We start from the raw sequence: 12728 nt of genomic DNA on the forward strand, positions 1-12728 counted from the left end.
GTTTTGAATCATTGCCAGGAGGAAGGAACAACATGGGCGGCATATGTATCCTATTCTAGAGCTCCTGAGGGAGGAGTCACACCGCGCAAAGTCTTAATAAAAGGTAACTTCTGGATTCGAGAGGTACATTTTGGTCATAAAAACAACGAAGTGGGAATACACGTGAATCTCGCTAAGATCCATTTTGTTAAAAACTGATCCACACCAAAGATCCCTCCAAGGATACAACAATTTCTTGGCCTCACTAGGCACTATCACAGATTCATCACAGGATTTTCGAAGATCGTGCAGCCTAACTCTCTTTAGCACAACAGGGTGTTGTGTTCGTGGAAGACAAAACAGGAGGACGTCTTTTCAGCTTTCAAATCCCAACTCCATCGTCTTTACCTAAGAGTACGGGCGATCTAGTGGTATACCATGATGGTTCGAATCAGAGTCCCGGTTACACATCGATGCAAACACGAGAGAGAGTGATGGCGTACGTAATGGAGTTACAACGAGGGACTTCACAACACACAACCTGCGTGGAAACCGTGGGCCTTGGATTTAAGTTGGAGGCATTACCTGGATAGTACCGAATGCACTACTTAGATCGATCACAAGGGCCTCCCGTATACCCTTGTTTCGAAGGAGCTAAACACGTAACGACATTGCTGGATGGGGCTATTGGATGATTACGACTGTGAACCTGAACAAGTACGAGCTTTGTAACTCACTATCGACTCTAGCATACCCAATCAGATTCGTCCTGTTTACACCGAAAGGCTGAAGGAAGAGAATTTTCAAGTTGGACCCATGCGGGGCATGGAAGAGCAACTTCTAACAAGTTGGACGATATTCGCTACTTCATGGAAAGACTACGCATTCCACTGTACAGCAATCCAAGGGGACTTGTGTGGAGCAAAGCGCATCGGCCATGATATTCTAGTCATCTGGATTTTGAAGGAATGTATTAGGATCTAAGGATCTTGTACTGACAACTGGGCTTGAAGGCCTATGCAGCGAAGCATGTGAACGACGTTTGACTTGTGCGAAAGTCAAGGTGGAACATCAAAAACCTTTTGGTTTGTGTCAGCAATCAGAAACACATATATGCAAATGAGAATAGACTACCATGGATTTCGTCACTGGTCTACTTACAACGCGAAACGGAAACATTATCACCTGGGTGATCATTGATGGACTCAAGTTACCAGCACACATTCTTGCAATCAAGAAAACTGACGAGTCTTCACAGTTGTGAATGTTCCTCTGAGAGAGGCGACTTTTAGGCACGAGGTGCTAACTCCTGTTACCTCTGAATTTGATCTACGCATGATTTATGTCAGGCAATATACGACACCCTTGGCTCACGTCAGGACCAGAGCATTGCTTATCGCCGTTGGGCAAACGATCAAAGAAGACGAGCTCTCCAGGCACTCGAAGACATGCTGCGAGCATGTGTGTGTCTAGCTTTGGTGCAAATTGGAAGGACTCTTACCTATGGTTGGGTACTACTGCGGCAATTATCATCTTGGTAACTAGACAGCTCTGTTGAGGCATTACATAGACAATAATGCCAACCTTCTTGTTAGACTGAGCTGTTTGACAACTCAATTACTGGTCCAGGACTGGTACTCGAAACTCTTGGGAAGGTTGTTTGGATCGGGAGTCGATTGGCGGCAACGCGTGACCGTCAGGAAAGCTGATAATCTTGGGAAACGCTGGAAGATCGCTGTAGGCGATCGTCTCGTGTTGAAAGTCTCACCTTGGGAGGGTGTGGAATGCTTGGGAAGCATGGTGAGCTTAATTGACGTCACGATGGACCATTCAACAGTCTGGGAAGAATCGGTAGTGTAACCTACAAACTCAAGTTACCCGAAGAATCGGGTAACGTACACGATGTCATTTATGTCTCGAACCTAAAGAAGCGTCTGTTTGACGCAACACTTGTGATACCCTTGTTGAGGAACCCACTCTTAACACAGTCGAATTTCAATCGTGAGAGTTCGTTGGAACTCAAGATGTGGACCGAAGTTTTCGTGAGAACGCAAAGATCAGGTGAAGCTCTGTTATCCCCGATTGTTCAAACGGTGGGGCTAACTTTTGATATCATTGGCGAATTTCCGGACGAAATTCCCTTTCAAGTTGGGGATGATGTGGCACCCAACTGACCTCGCAATCTTGTTTTTACAATTTGGTTTACGTGGTGTCTGTGCAGTTATCTAGATGCTTAGGGATTGCGTGTAATACTTGATTATTATTTGTGATTATTATTTGTGTAGTACTACGTATAGTTTAATTAGAGTTTCTATCGCTTCACTCCTCTGTGCTTACTTGTCAAATTTCGGGACGAAATTTCTTTCAAGTTGGGGATGATGTGACAACCCGAACTTCCAAGGTTAGTCTTGTAATCTTGACTCCTCGTTACCCCTTTTCTAGGTGTTAGAACGTCCTACTTAGTTATAACTTCGTTAAACTTATACGTTTGCTAATTCGGATAAATAACTTTTTGGCGTTTGTTTGGGGCCGCGTATGTATTGGGCAATATAATCCTACATTACAATTACACACCATATCCGGCCCAAGTGGATTATTTGAGCCCCTAATTACTCGTGTGTCTTGATTTAATCCGGCCCAAGTTGTGTAGCCTAAGGGAACTTGTATTTCGACCCACTTGTTTTAGTTATTAACATTATATAGGCATTTGTACATAAACTGTTTGTAAACCTCTCATCACAAAATATTACAAACCCTAAATACCCTATCAAGCTTGTGAACGGCAGACGCACCCATCGAGACGACATTGTATTGTTGAAACATCCTCTCATTTAGTCGAGTCCATTAATCTGTAAGTTCGTATTCATGTTAATTACTTCTGGTTATATGTTTACGTGGAGTTGATGTGTACGTGTAGGATTAAAACGTGAACCAGGATTTGTTTGCAAAACTGAATTGAGTCTGATTGGTCCATTATTATATTGTAACCGACTACCATGTGTAATAAATAAGGGATCTTTCTTTCAATGATGATCTGGGGTGAGATAGGATAAACACAAATATGAAAACATGCAAGTGGTTGTGTCAGACTAGGGGTTGTGTCAAACATGCAATTGATGTATTATATCGATGAGGAGCTATTATAGTAAATTGTTAGGGTATGTGGCCATGATGATGAAGTATGTGATGATTAAAAAAAAATTATATATATATATATATATATGTGTTAAATGTTAAATGTTATTCTTAATTAAATAAGTGTTTGGGCTGTATGTACATTGATAACGATTGAATGGTATGAGTTGAGTATATGGTTGGTCACTTTGTTAACAATTATATTGTAGGTTTAGTTGGATTTCTAAATCATGATGAAACTGCTAGAGAACTAGGGCTTTATTATACTTGAATATGCTATTATGTCATATGATAATTACTGAAGTTAGCATACCTTGGTTTCGTAACAAAACATGAAAACGGATAGGTCTGCATATCAAGCCCACATCGCACACAAACCATTTATGGGCTTAGGGTTAGCAGTGGGTCGAGCAAATGGACATAGGCCACGCATGGACGAGGGTTTGGGCCTGATGGAATTGGGCCGGGTAATACAAGCTGGATAAATCATATGGGCCGAGAACTTGTATGTTATTAAAATCATAGGGGCCGAGAACTAGTATGTAACTTGTTTAGAAAATATGGAGTATCATATGAATTGCACAATTTGTTACCTTGGGAAATACTCAGTTGCGGGTGGCACAGGGCCAGCCCACTTGGCTGGACTTATGTTATCAGGCCCAACATTAACAGGGCCGCACATGATATAGCTTGACTGGACTTTGAATGTTTTAGATTTGTTAGTAATTATGATACACATACATGTTTTATCTTTGGGCCATACACGTTTGATAACTGGACTTGAAGTGTGTGCTAGCAGATTAGGTATGTATGTATGTATGTATGTATATGACATGTTTGAGCGATTACATGTTAAGCGATTTTTTTGGTGCTCTAGCTGGATGAATAAACTGTCATGATTCGAATTACATGTGTGCGTTACGTGAGCAATAAATATGCTTGATGTGAACCATGAATACATGAATTAGTGGTACGCGAAAGGTGTGGTACATATGCATGTAAAACTGACTGTTATCGGTAACCCTTTTAGGACGTGTTTGTTCAACTGAATAACAAGTAACAAATCTTACCGAGCAAACCCAAGGTGAGTTCACTGCACTTTTCTAAGCATGCGTCCCGGTGGTTTGGGACATCTGGTAAACGTTTTTAAAGGGGATATTGGGTAAACTGTCTATTTGGGATGTTGGTTATTAAACACTGTATAAATCATGTAAGACCCCATACATCTACCGTGTTGCTGAAGAAGCAACGAGGTATTTAGTTGATAGCGCTATTAGGTTTGGCACCCTCACACCGGGCCGAAAGGACGGGCGTGAACTAATTACCTGGACTTCATGACCAATGCCTAGTTAGAGGCATTGGGGTTGGGCATTCACATCGTGTACATATAAGACCCCTTACATCTATTCAAGGTTGTTTGATACCTTGACATCATGACCAATGCCTAAATGGAGGCATTGGGGTTGGGCATTCACATCTAGACGCCACATACGGTAATCGAGTTAATAACAACATCAAATCAAATTATTAAACTATTGAACTGTTGCACTGTTTTATACACATACCTGATAACTAAACGCATTAACAAAACTTTGAACTCACCAGCGTCGTCTGACACACTTGTCTGCATGCTTGTAGGTCGTTAGCTGTCTTGCATTGGAACTTGCTGTTTGGAGTAGCAGGAGTGGTCATGGGTCGACTCGAGGAATTTATGCTATTGATTTCTTGATACTATATATTGGTTTTTAAACTGTTTAACTTCGTTTAATTTTGCTTCCGCTGAACACTTTGGTTTTCATTGAACTTGGATGGTATTTTATTAATAATCGAGAACTTTATTTTGAAATGGGTATGGGTTCAATGTAATTAGTGGCTCATTACTGGTACGTCACACGCCTAACAGGGACATTCCCTAGGTGGTATTTTGGGGGTGTGACATTATTTTACAAGCTATAAAGTTACGTGATTTGTGTAACGTCAAGTGATTATGTTCCGGTACATATTATGTAACATATGTGCAAACAGTAACAAATGCTCAATGTGACCCTATATCTATAATTACGTACTATAAGTAACAAGTGTAATGTCACATGATTATGTATCAGTATGCAATTACGTTATTATATTTTTTATTGTATAATTTTTTTACTAAAGTTATGCTTATTATGTGATTATACAAACTTAATTGTTTTTATGCTATTACGTGATTAGATTTGTAATATAAATCGTTACGTGATTATAGATATAGCGTTACATTGAGCATTTGTTACGGCTTCCATAGATGGTACATTGTTATTGAACATTTGTTATTGTTTTGCACACATGGTACGTGATTATTACATTGTGTATTCGTTACTACTTTGCACACATGGACGCAATTCTAGATTTAGGTATACATTTGAGTATCTAGTACGTGATTTAGCGATTCTTTGATCATTTGGTACATGATTATAAATGCAGTGTTACATTGAGAATTTGTTACTGTTTGCACATATGGCACGTGATTGAACGTAATCATGTAATGGAACATAATCATGTAACGTTACACAATCCCATAACTTTATAGATTGTAAAAAAATAGAATTACCATAGCAATAGCATATTAAAATTAAAGAGAATGAAAGGCTTGTTAATACGGTGTAATATTTAAAAAAATATATATATATTTTCGTATTAAAAAGTTACAGTCGTTTGAATATAAAGGAGGGAAGGAGTTAAATGAAGAAAAGACCAGAATACCCTTTTTATATTTGTTTTTTTCAATTGTATGATTCTGATATTTACAAAATTGTCACCGCTTCAGTTTGAGTTGTTAATCTTGAAAATGGATGGCTGAGATTGTCTCATACACTGCACTATGCAAAGTTTTAACAACTCAGACAAGTTACAAACCGACCTACAAAAAAGCTTTAACGGCTTAAACAAGTTACAAAGCAAATTCATGAAAATCTTTAACAAGCCAAACAAAAAGTATAACAAGGCAAACAAGGCATCCCAGTTGATGCTCTTTTAGAAACTACTCTTAAACGAGTACCCTCGATTGAAATGCCCTCGAGAAAGACATGGAAAAACAATCTAAATAGCATAGACGAAATGTATTCTTGAACGAGTACATTGGTTAAAGCGTCTTCAAAGAGGCATAGATTCAAGACGAAATACTAGATTGATCTAGAATGTTAGACATAATGCAAGAGGGGTCACCTTGCTATTAGAATTCTAAATGCAAGGTTACCTAAGGACAACAAAATAGATAAGTTTAGCATAACATGGCTAATACTATATTTACCCTACAGATAGGGGTGGCAGTAAAAGGGCGGAAAGAGACCCTTCTAGATTTTCAAGAACCGGAATAAGTCCTAGGCCCATCCATAAATGAATTGGCCTGACTAGGGATGACTTGTCAACGAGGGCCCCCGTCTGGGCTCCTCGTTTGGATTTAATCCATTAGAATGATGACTGGGCCTGAGCCCATTTGGTCTTTCTCAGCATGTTTAGTTGGTTCGAGTAGGCCTAGTCCTGATAAACCCATTCTTAGGCAAGCACATTAGGGTGATGACCCAAGAATCTTGCTATATAAAGAAAGTTCCTTCTTCTAAAGGAACCAGGTTATTTCTCCCCACCACTTGGGGCTCCTTCTTCTCCTACCTCTCTCCTTTCTTACAACACAGACTTGTGATACCGACTTCGCAAGAGGAACCGTCATTGCAATGGAGAGATGCGGAACCTGAACCGGACTTGACGAGTTCAAGGTTAGTAACGCCAAACCGTTTTGGTCTTGGATTCGACACTAGATTTATCAAAAGGCGACAATTCAATTAATCAAAAAACTTAAGTTATAATGTAGTAATTTCATCAACAATATTCTGGCATGTCTGAATTCATAAAATCGTATACATTACGGTCGGATCAAATAACCTATTCTTTAAAAATGTTTTCTTTTGTGTGGAAGTAGCTACTACATCTTTAAAGTAATAATGATTAACAGAAACAATAAAACCAAAAGAAAAAAAAATCAAAACAAAACGCGAAAGAAAAAAAAATAAACAACATTTGATAACCAGACCACCATGCAAGTATGGGACAGAATATGAGAACATATAAAACTTTTCGCAATGAGAAGTTTATTATCCAAAAGATACCCTATGTGTTTACTTTTTTTTTAAAATAAAACTTTATTAAAACGGAGATTTATTCTAAGGGAGTGAGGATGTAACACCTCGAAATTTTGTGTCCAATAATGTGTTGACACGTGTCATGAGTTTACACGTGGCATTAAATATTAAATAAAGGACTAATGTTGACAAACCTTGAAAGTATGTAAATTCGAGGGTTATAAATATCAACATAGAGTAAATATACTGTATAGTAACCCTAAACGATGCTCGTACCTTCTAACGAATAAATCATGGATCGTACGGAAGCGAAACGCAGAAGAAAGTGAGAGATTACGAACTGCAGGGGTTAATTGTAAACTAACCGGGGGCTTGACAGTACGGGTAAAAGGCACGAGGCCCTTAATTGTAATTAACCGAGGGCCAAATCGCAAAGTTACCCCTTCGAACCCGAAAGGTCAGGTTAATGATTACGAAAGATTTCGTTAATCATTACAAAAGATTTAAAAATCTAGAAAAATAGACCTGACGCGGGCCGCGTAAAGATCTTGAGTAAGTTGACGCGGGCCGCGAGCCTTCTGTGGTTACGCGTTCTGATATACAAACTCAGGCGGCCCGCGTACAAGCTGAAGGAAAACTAATGCGGGCCGCGTGAAACGCCCAGATGCAGAAACCTTGGACAGACTTGTTGTTTGAGGTTGTGAACGACCAAAAAAGGCAATAAATGAAGCATGGGTGCCTCTACTTGCCCCCTAGCATCCAGGGCCACCTGCTGATCATCCATACTCCACTATAGGATGAGTTGTGATGATCCTAAGCCTCATTTTGCACTATAAAAGGCCATGCATAGTTCACAATTAAATCACACCTCAAAACTCACCTTCTGATCATTCTTGGAGCTCTCAAGCTTTCCCATATCATTCTAAGTCATGCACTAAGCTTCTGTAAGTATGCCAACCCTTCTATGGCTTTGTTTTTGCTTAGTTTTGCTTAAAAGTCAATCCGTCGTAACTAACGATTGACTTTGCGATAAATCACGAATGGTCCAGTGATTTGTCGAATCAAAGATAGTTATGAGTTGGTATTTATGTGGGTAATAAACCCTTAAGAGGGTTCCCCCTGATCACCACTCTAACTAGGCCAAATGTCGAGTCAAACGTATGCTTAAAAAGTCAACAGAAAGTCATTTTGCGATTTCTTGCACAATCTGTAATGTAGGTGATATGTAACCGGTTTGAACACTCATAAAACATGATAATAAGTATACTAACTTGTCTAAACTCGTTTGATTCGACCATTTGCTATATTGACCCGGTTCGGAGCCGAAAGTCGCAAAACTTTGACTTTTGCTTTGACTTCAGTTCTGACCCGTTTTAGTGTAATGTAGATATGCCTTAGGACTCTCTTAGGACCAGGTCACATGAAGGTATCACCCTCTGTGACCGGTTCGTTGTTTGTCCAAGTCTTTTACACATTTCCGTCATGTGCTTAAAAGTTGACCGTAACGCCCTTTTTAAATTAAAACGAGAATTTTGGACACGTGAAAGGGTCATGACCTTGAATACTCATTTCTAAGCATGTCCCTAAAGTTTCACGTCAATCCGAGGTCTAGAATAGGAGTTATGCTAAATAGCGCAATTAAAGAAAACTTTTGTAATTATCGGCGCAATTAGCATAACGCCTATCTAAACCAAGATTTCGACACCAAAACTTTTACACACTGTTGTAAAATAATATTTTAGAAATTTTAAAGATTTTTAATTATTTTTAGCCTGCTCATAACCTGCGGTTATGGCAACGGTTCGGTAAATACCGAATATACCCTTTTTGGCCATAACTCGAGTTCTACAAGGTCTTTTGACCCGATTCCAGTTGCTACTGATTTTAAATAATAAATAAAGTATTTTGAACTTTATAATCTGTTCGGGAAACTCAGGTTTCCTGTAGAACTCGGAAAGCCCTTTAAAAGTCTTTAAAATGACCGAAAACCCCTACGGGGCGTATAATGAACTTAAACTCGTTGCGGGCAATACGGGAGGTATCCTACCGATACCACAACCTCTTTAAAGCATATTGACTTAGGAAATCTGTGTAGAACTATTACGGTTACCCGTTACGCCTTTTACGCGCACGGTTCGACTTATGTAACTAGTTTACATAAGTTAGCCGAAACGGGCCAAACCTTATCGGTTTGACCTCAAATTCCAGAGTGTGATTATCATACCCACATAAAAACAAGATTCCGAACTTGTTGGGTCCAAATCACATTCCATTCCCGGTTTTCGCCTTACACGCGATTAAACCGTAAATATTCTTTGAAACTGACCGGTCTAGGCTACGGCCAATATAAAGACCCGTTAGGATTCTAATAGGTTATTTGAAACCTTCATTCCAGAATAGGAGACCAGTAAAAGCTATCTGTGATTTATTCAATTAAGGAATATACTTGCAAAGGTAAATACTTTTAACTTATTTTCCGTTATACGGGCTTGGGTTACGGTATCTAAAATACCGCTTGGTCGGGCAATTGACCCCAACTCATTTGTAGTTGGGTATTATCAATGTGACCCGTTTAAAACTTGTTTTGTTGGCTTAACGCCTTTGGGGGCTTAATGACCATGTCCCGGATATCCTTGGCATCATTTTACGAAATGGCCACGACCTCGACATCCGGGTGTAGGCGTACACCCGGCATTATGTCTATATTAATTAAAGGTGTAACCATTGGTTTACCCACCTCGGTTTTACGCCATGTGGTGTGTCTATTAAAATTAAACCCGGCACGACCCGGGCGACCGAACGCATAGCAAGCATGTAATTCTTTACAAGATTTAATTATAAATTATCCCAAGTTATAAAAGAGTTTGTGCCTTGTGCATTCAAATCAATTTTAATAAACATTTTACAAAAGTGTCGGTTGAATGTATTTACCAGTGTAAACTGACGTATTTTTCCCCAAAAAGACTAAGTGCAGGTACTATGCGTAATTTGGTTGGGATTACTCCTTAGCATCATTAGAAGTCTCGCAAGCTTAAGATGCCGAAGTCTGTTGAACAATACTTTTGTTATTTCTATTTGAAACCCTGTGGATTTTATTTCGACAGTAGTAATACTTTGATATTACGAACAAAGTTGAAATATATTTATTTATAAGCTTCCGCTGTGCATTTAAATATTATGGGTTGACTATATTGTTGCCAACTACGTCACGGTAATTCCCCACCGGGCCCACCGGTGAGACACGTGGAAATCGGGGTGTGACAATTACCATAGCAATAGCATACTAAAATTAAAGAGAATGAAAGGCTTGTTAATACGGTGTAATATTTTTAAAAAAATTATTTTCGTATTAAAAAGTTATAGTCGTTTGAATATCAAAGAGGGAAGGAGTTAAATGAAGAAAAGACCAGAATACCCTTTTTATATTTGTTTTTTTCAATTGTATGATTCTGATATTTACAAAATAGTCACCGCTTCAGTTTGAGTTGTTAATCTTGAAAATGGATGGCTGAGATTGTCTCATACACTGCACTATGCAAAGTTTTAACAGCTCAGACAAGTTACAAACCGACCTACAAAAAAGCTTTAACGGCTTAAACAAGTTACAAAGCAAATTCATGAAAATCTTTAACAAGCCAAACAAAAAGTATAACAAGGCAAACAAGGCATCCCAGTTGATGCTCTTTGAGAAACTACTCTTAAACGAGTACCTCGATTGAAATGCCCTCGAGAAAGACATGGAAAAACAATCTAAATAACATAGACGAAATGTATTCTTGAACGAGTGCATTGGTTAAAGCGTCTTCAAAGAGGCATAGATTCAAGACGAAATACTAGATTGATCTAGAATGTGACATAATGCAAGAGGGGTCACCTTGCTATTAGAATTCTAAATGCAAGGTTACCTAAGGACAACAAAATAGATAAGTTTAGCATAACATGGCTAATACTATATTTACCCTACAGATAGGGGAGGCAGTAAAAAAGCGGAAAGAGACCCGTCTAGATTTTCAAGAACCGGAATAAGTCCTAGGCCCATCCATAATTGAATTGGCCTGACTAGGGATGACTTGTCAACGAGGCCCCCGTCTGGGCTCCTCGTTTGGATTTAATCCATTAGAATGATGACTGGGCCTGAGCCCATTTGGTCTTTCTCAGCATGTTTAGTTGGTTCGAGTAGGCCTAGTCCTGATAAACCCATTCTTAGGCAAGCACATTAGGGTGATGATCCAAGAATCTTGCTTTATAAAGAAAGTTCCTTCTTCTAAAGGAATCAGGTTATTTCTCCCCACCACTTGGGGCTCCTTCTTCTCCTACCTCTCTCCTTTCTTACGACACAGACTTATGATACTGACTTCACAAGAGGAACCGTCATTGCAATGGAGAGATGCGGAATCTGAACCGGACTAGACGAGTTCAAGGTTAGTAACGCCAAACCGTTTTGGTCTTGGATTCGACACTAGATTTATCAAAAGGCGACAATTCAATTAATCAAAAAACTTAAGTTATAATGTAGTAATTTCATCAACAGTATTCTGGCATGTCTGAATTCATAAAATCGTATGCATTACGGTCGGATCAAATAACCTATTCTTTAAAAATGTTTTCTTTTGTGTGGAAGTAGCTACTACATCTTTAAAGTAATAATGATTAACAGAAACAATAAAACCAAAAGAAAAAAAAAATTCAAAACAAAACGCGAAAGAAAAAAAATAAATAACCTTTGATAACCAGACCACCATGTAAGTATGGGACAGAATATGAGAACATATAAAACTTTTCGCAATGAGAAATTCATTTAAAGATGATGTTTGATTTTATATATTGAATTTGGGGATGATTTATTGCCTATACATATACATATACATACATAGATTTCACACATATTTTTATATATTTCCACCTCATAACGACACCTCATCAAAAACAAGACACGTGGAAGCCACCTAGGATTGAAAACTAACTCAGTTACTGATTTTTTAACTGAGTGGTGAAATGACAAACGAAATTAAAAGTTTGGGGTGTCACAGATCAAAGTGTTAGTTGCGGGTGTTATCGGCCAACTCCTCAAAGTTAAAGGTGTTAAAATCCAATTGGCCTTTTTTTAAATAAAACTTCATAAAAACACACCTTCGACTCAAACGGACAAAAGGCCAAACAATGCAGCACCCCCAACTCAAACGGGCAAAATGCTCCACCTAATATTTTTACATGACGATCTAATTTTAACTCACTCAAAACCTCTTGACTTAATCTCTATCATAATTTCTTGCGGGCTTCTCCTGCTCTGATTGAAGACCAACTCGTTCCTACCTTTCCAAATACACCAACACGAAATAATTACCAACTCTGTCTTTACTAGCATCGAGACCAAGTATGTTAAGATAGGGTGCTACTTTCTACACCCCCCCCCCCTAATTACTTTTTTCACCCCTCTCCTCTCACATACTTACAGGTGGGGCCCGCGTGAGACCGACAGTTTTCCTCTCACAAAGGCGGGGT

This window comes from Helianthus annuus, chromosome 4, assembly GCF_002127325.2.
Source record: "Helianthus annuus cultivar XRQ/B chromosome 4, HanXRQr2.0-SUNRISE, whole genome shotgun sequence".
Classification (NCBI taxonomy): domain Eukaryota; kingdom Viridiplantae; phylum Streptophyta; class Magnoliopsida; order Asterales; family Asteraceae; genus Helianthus; species Helianthus annuus.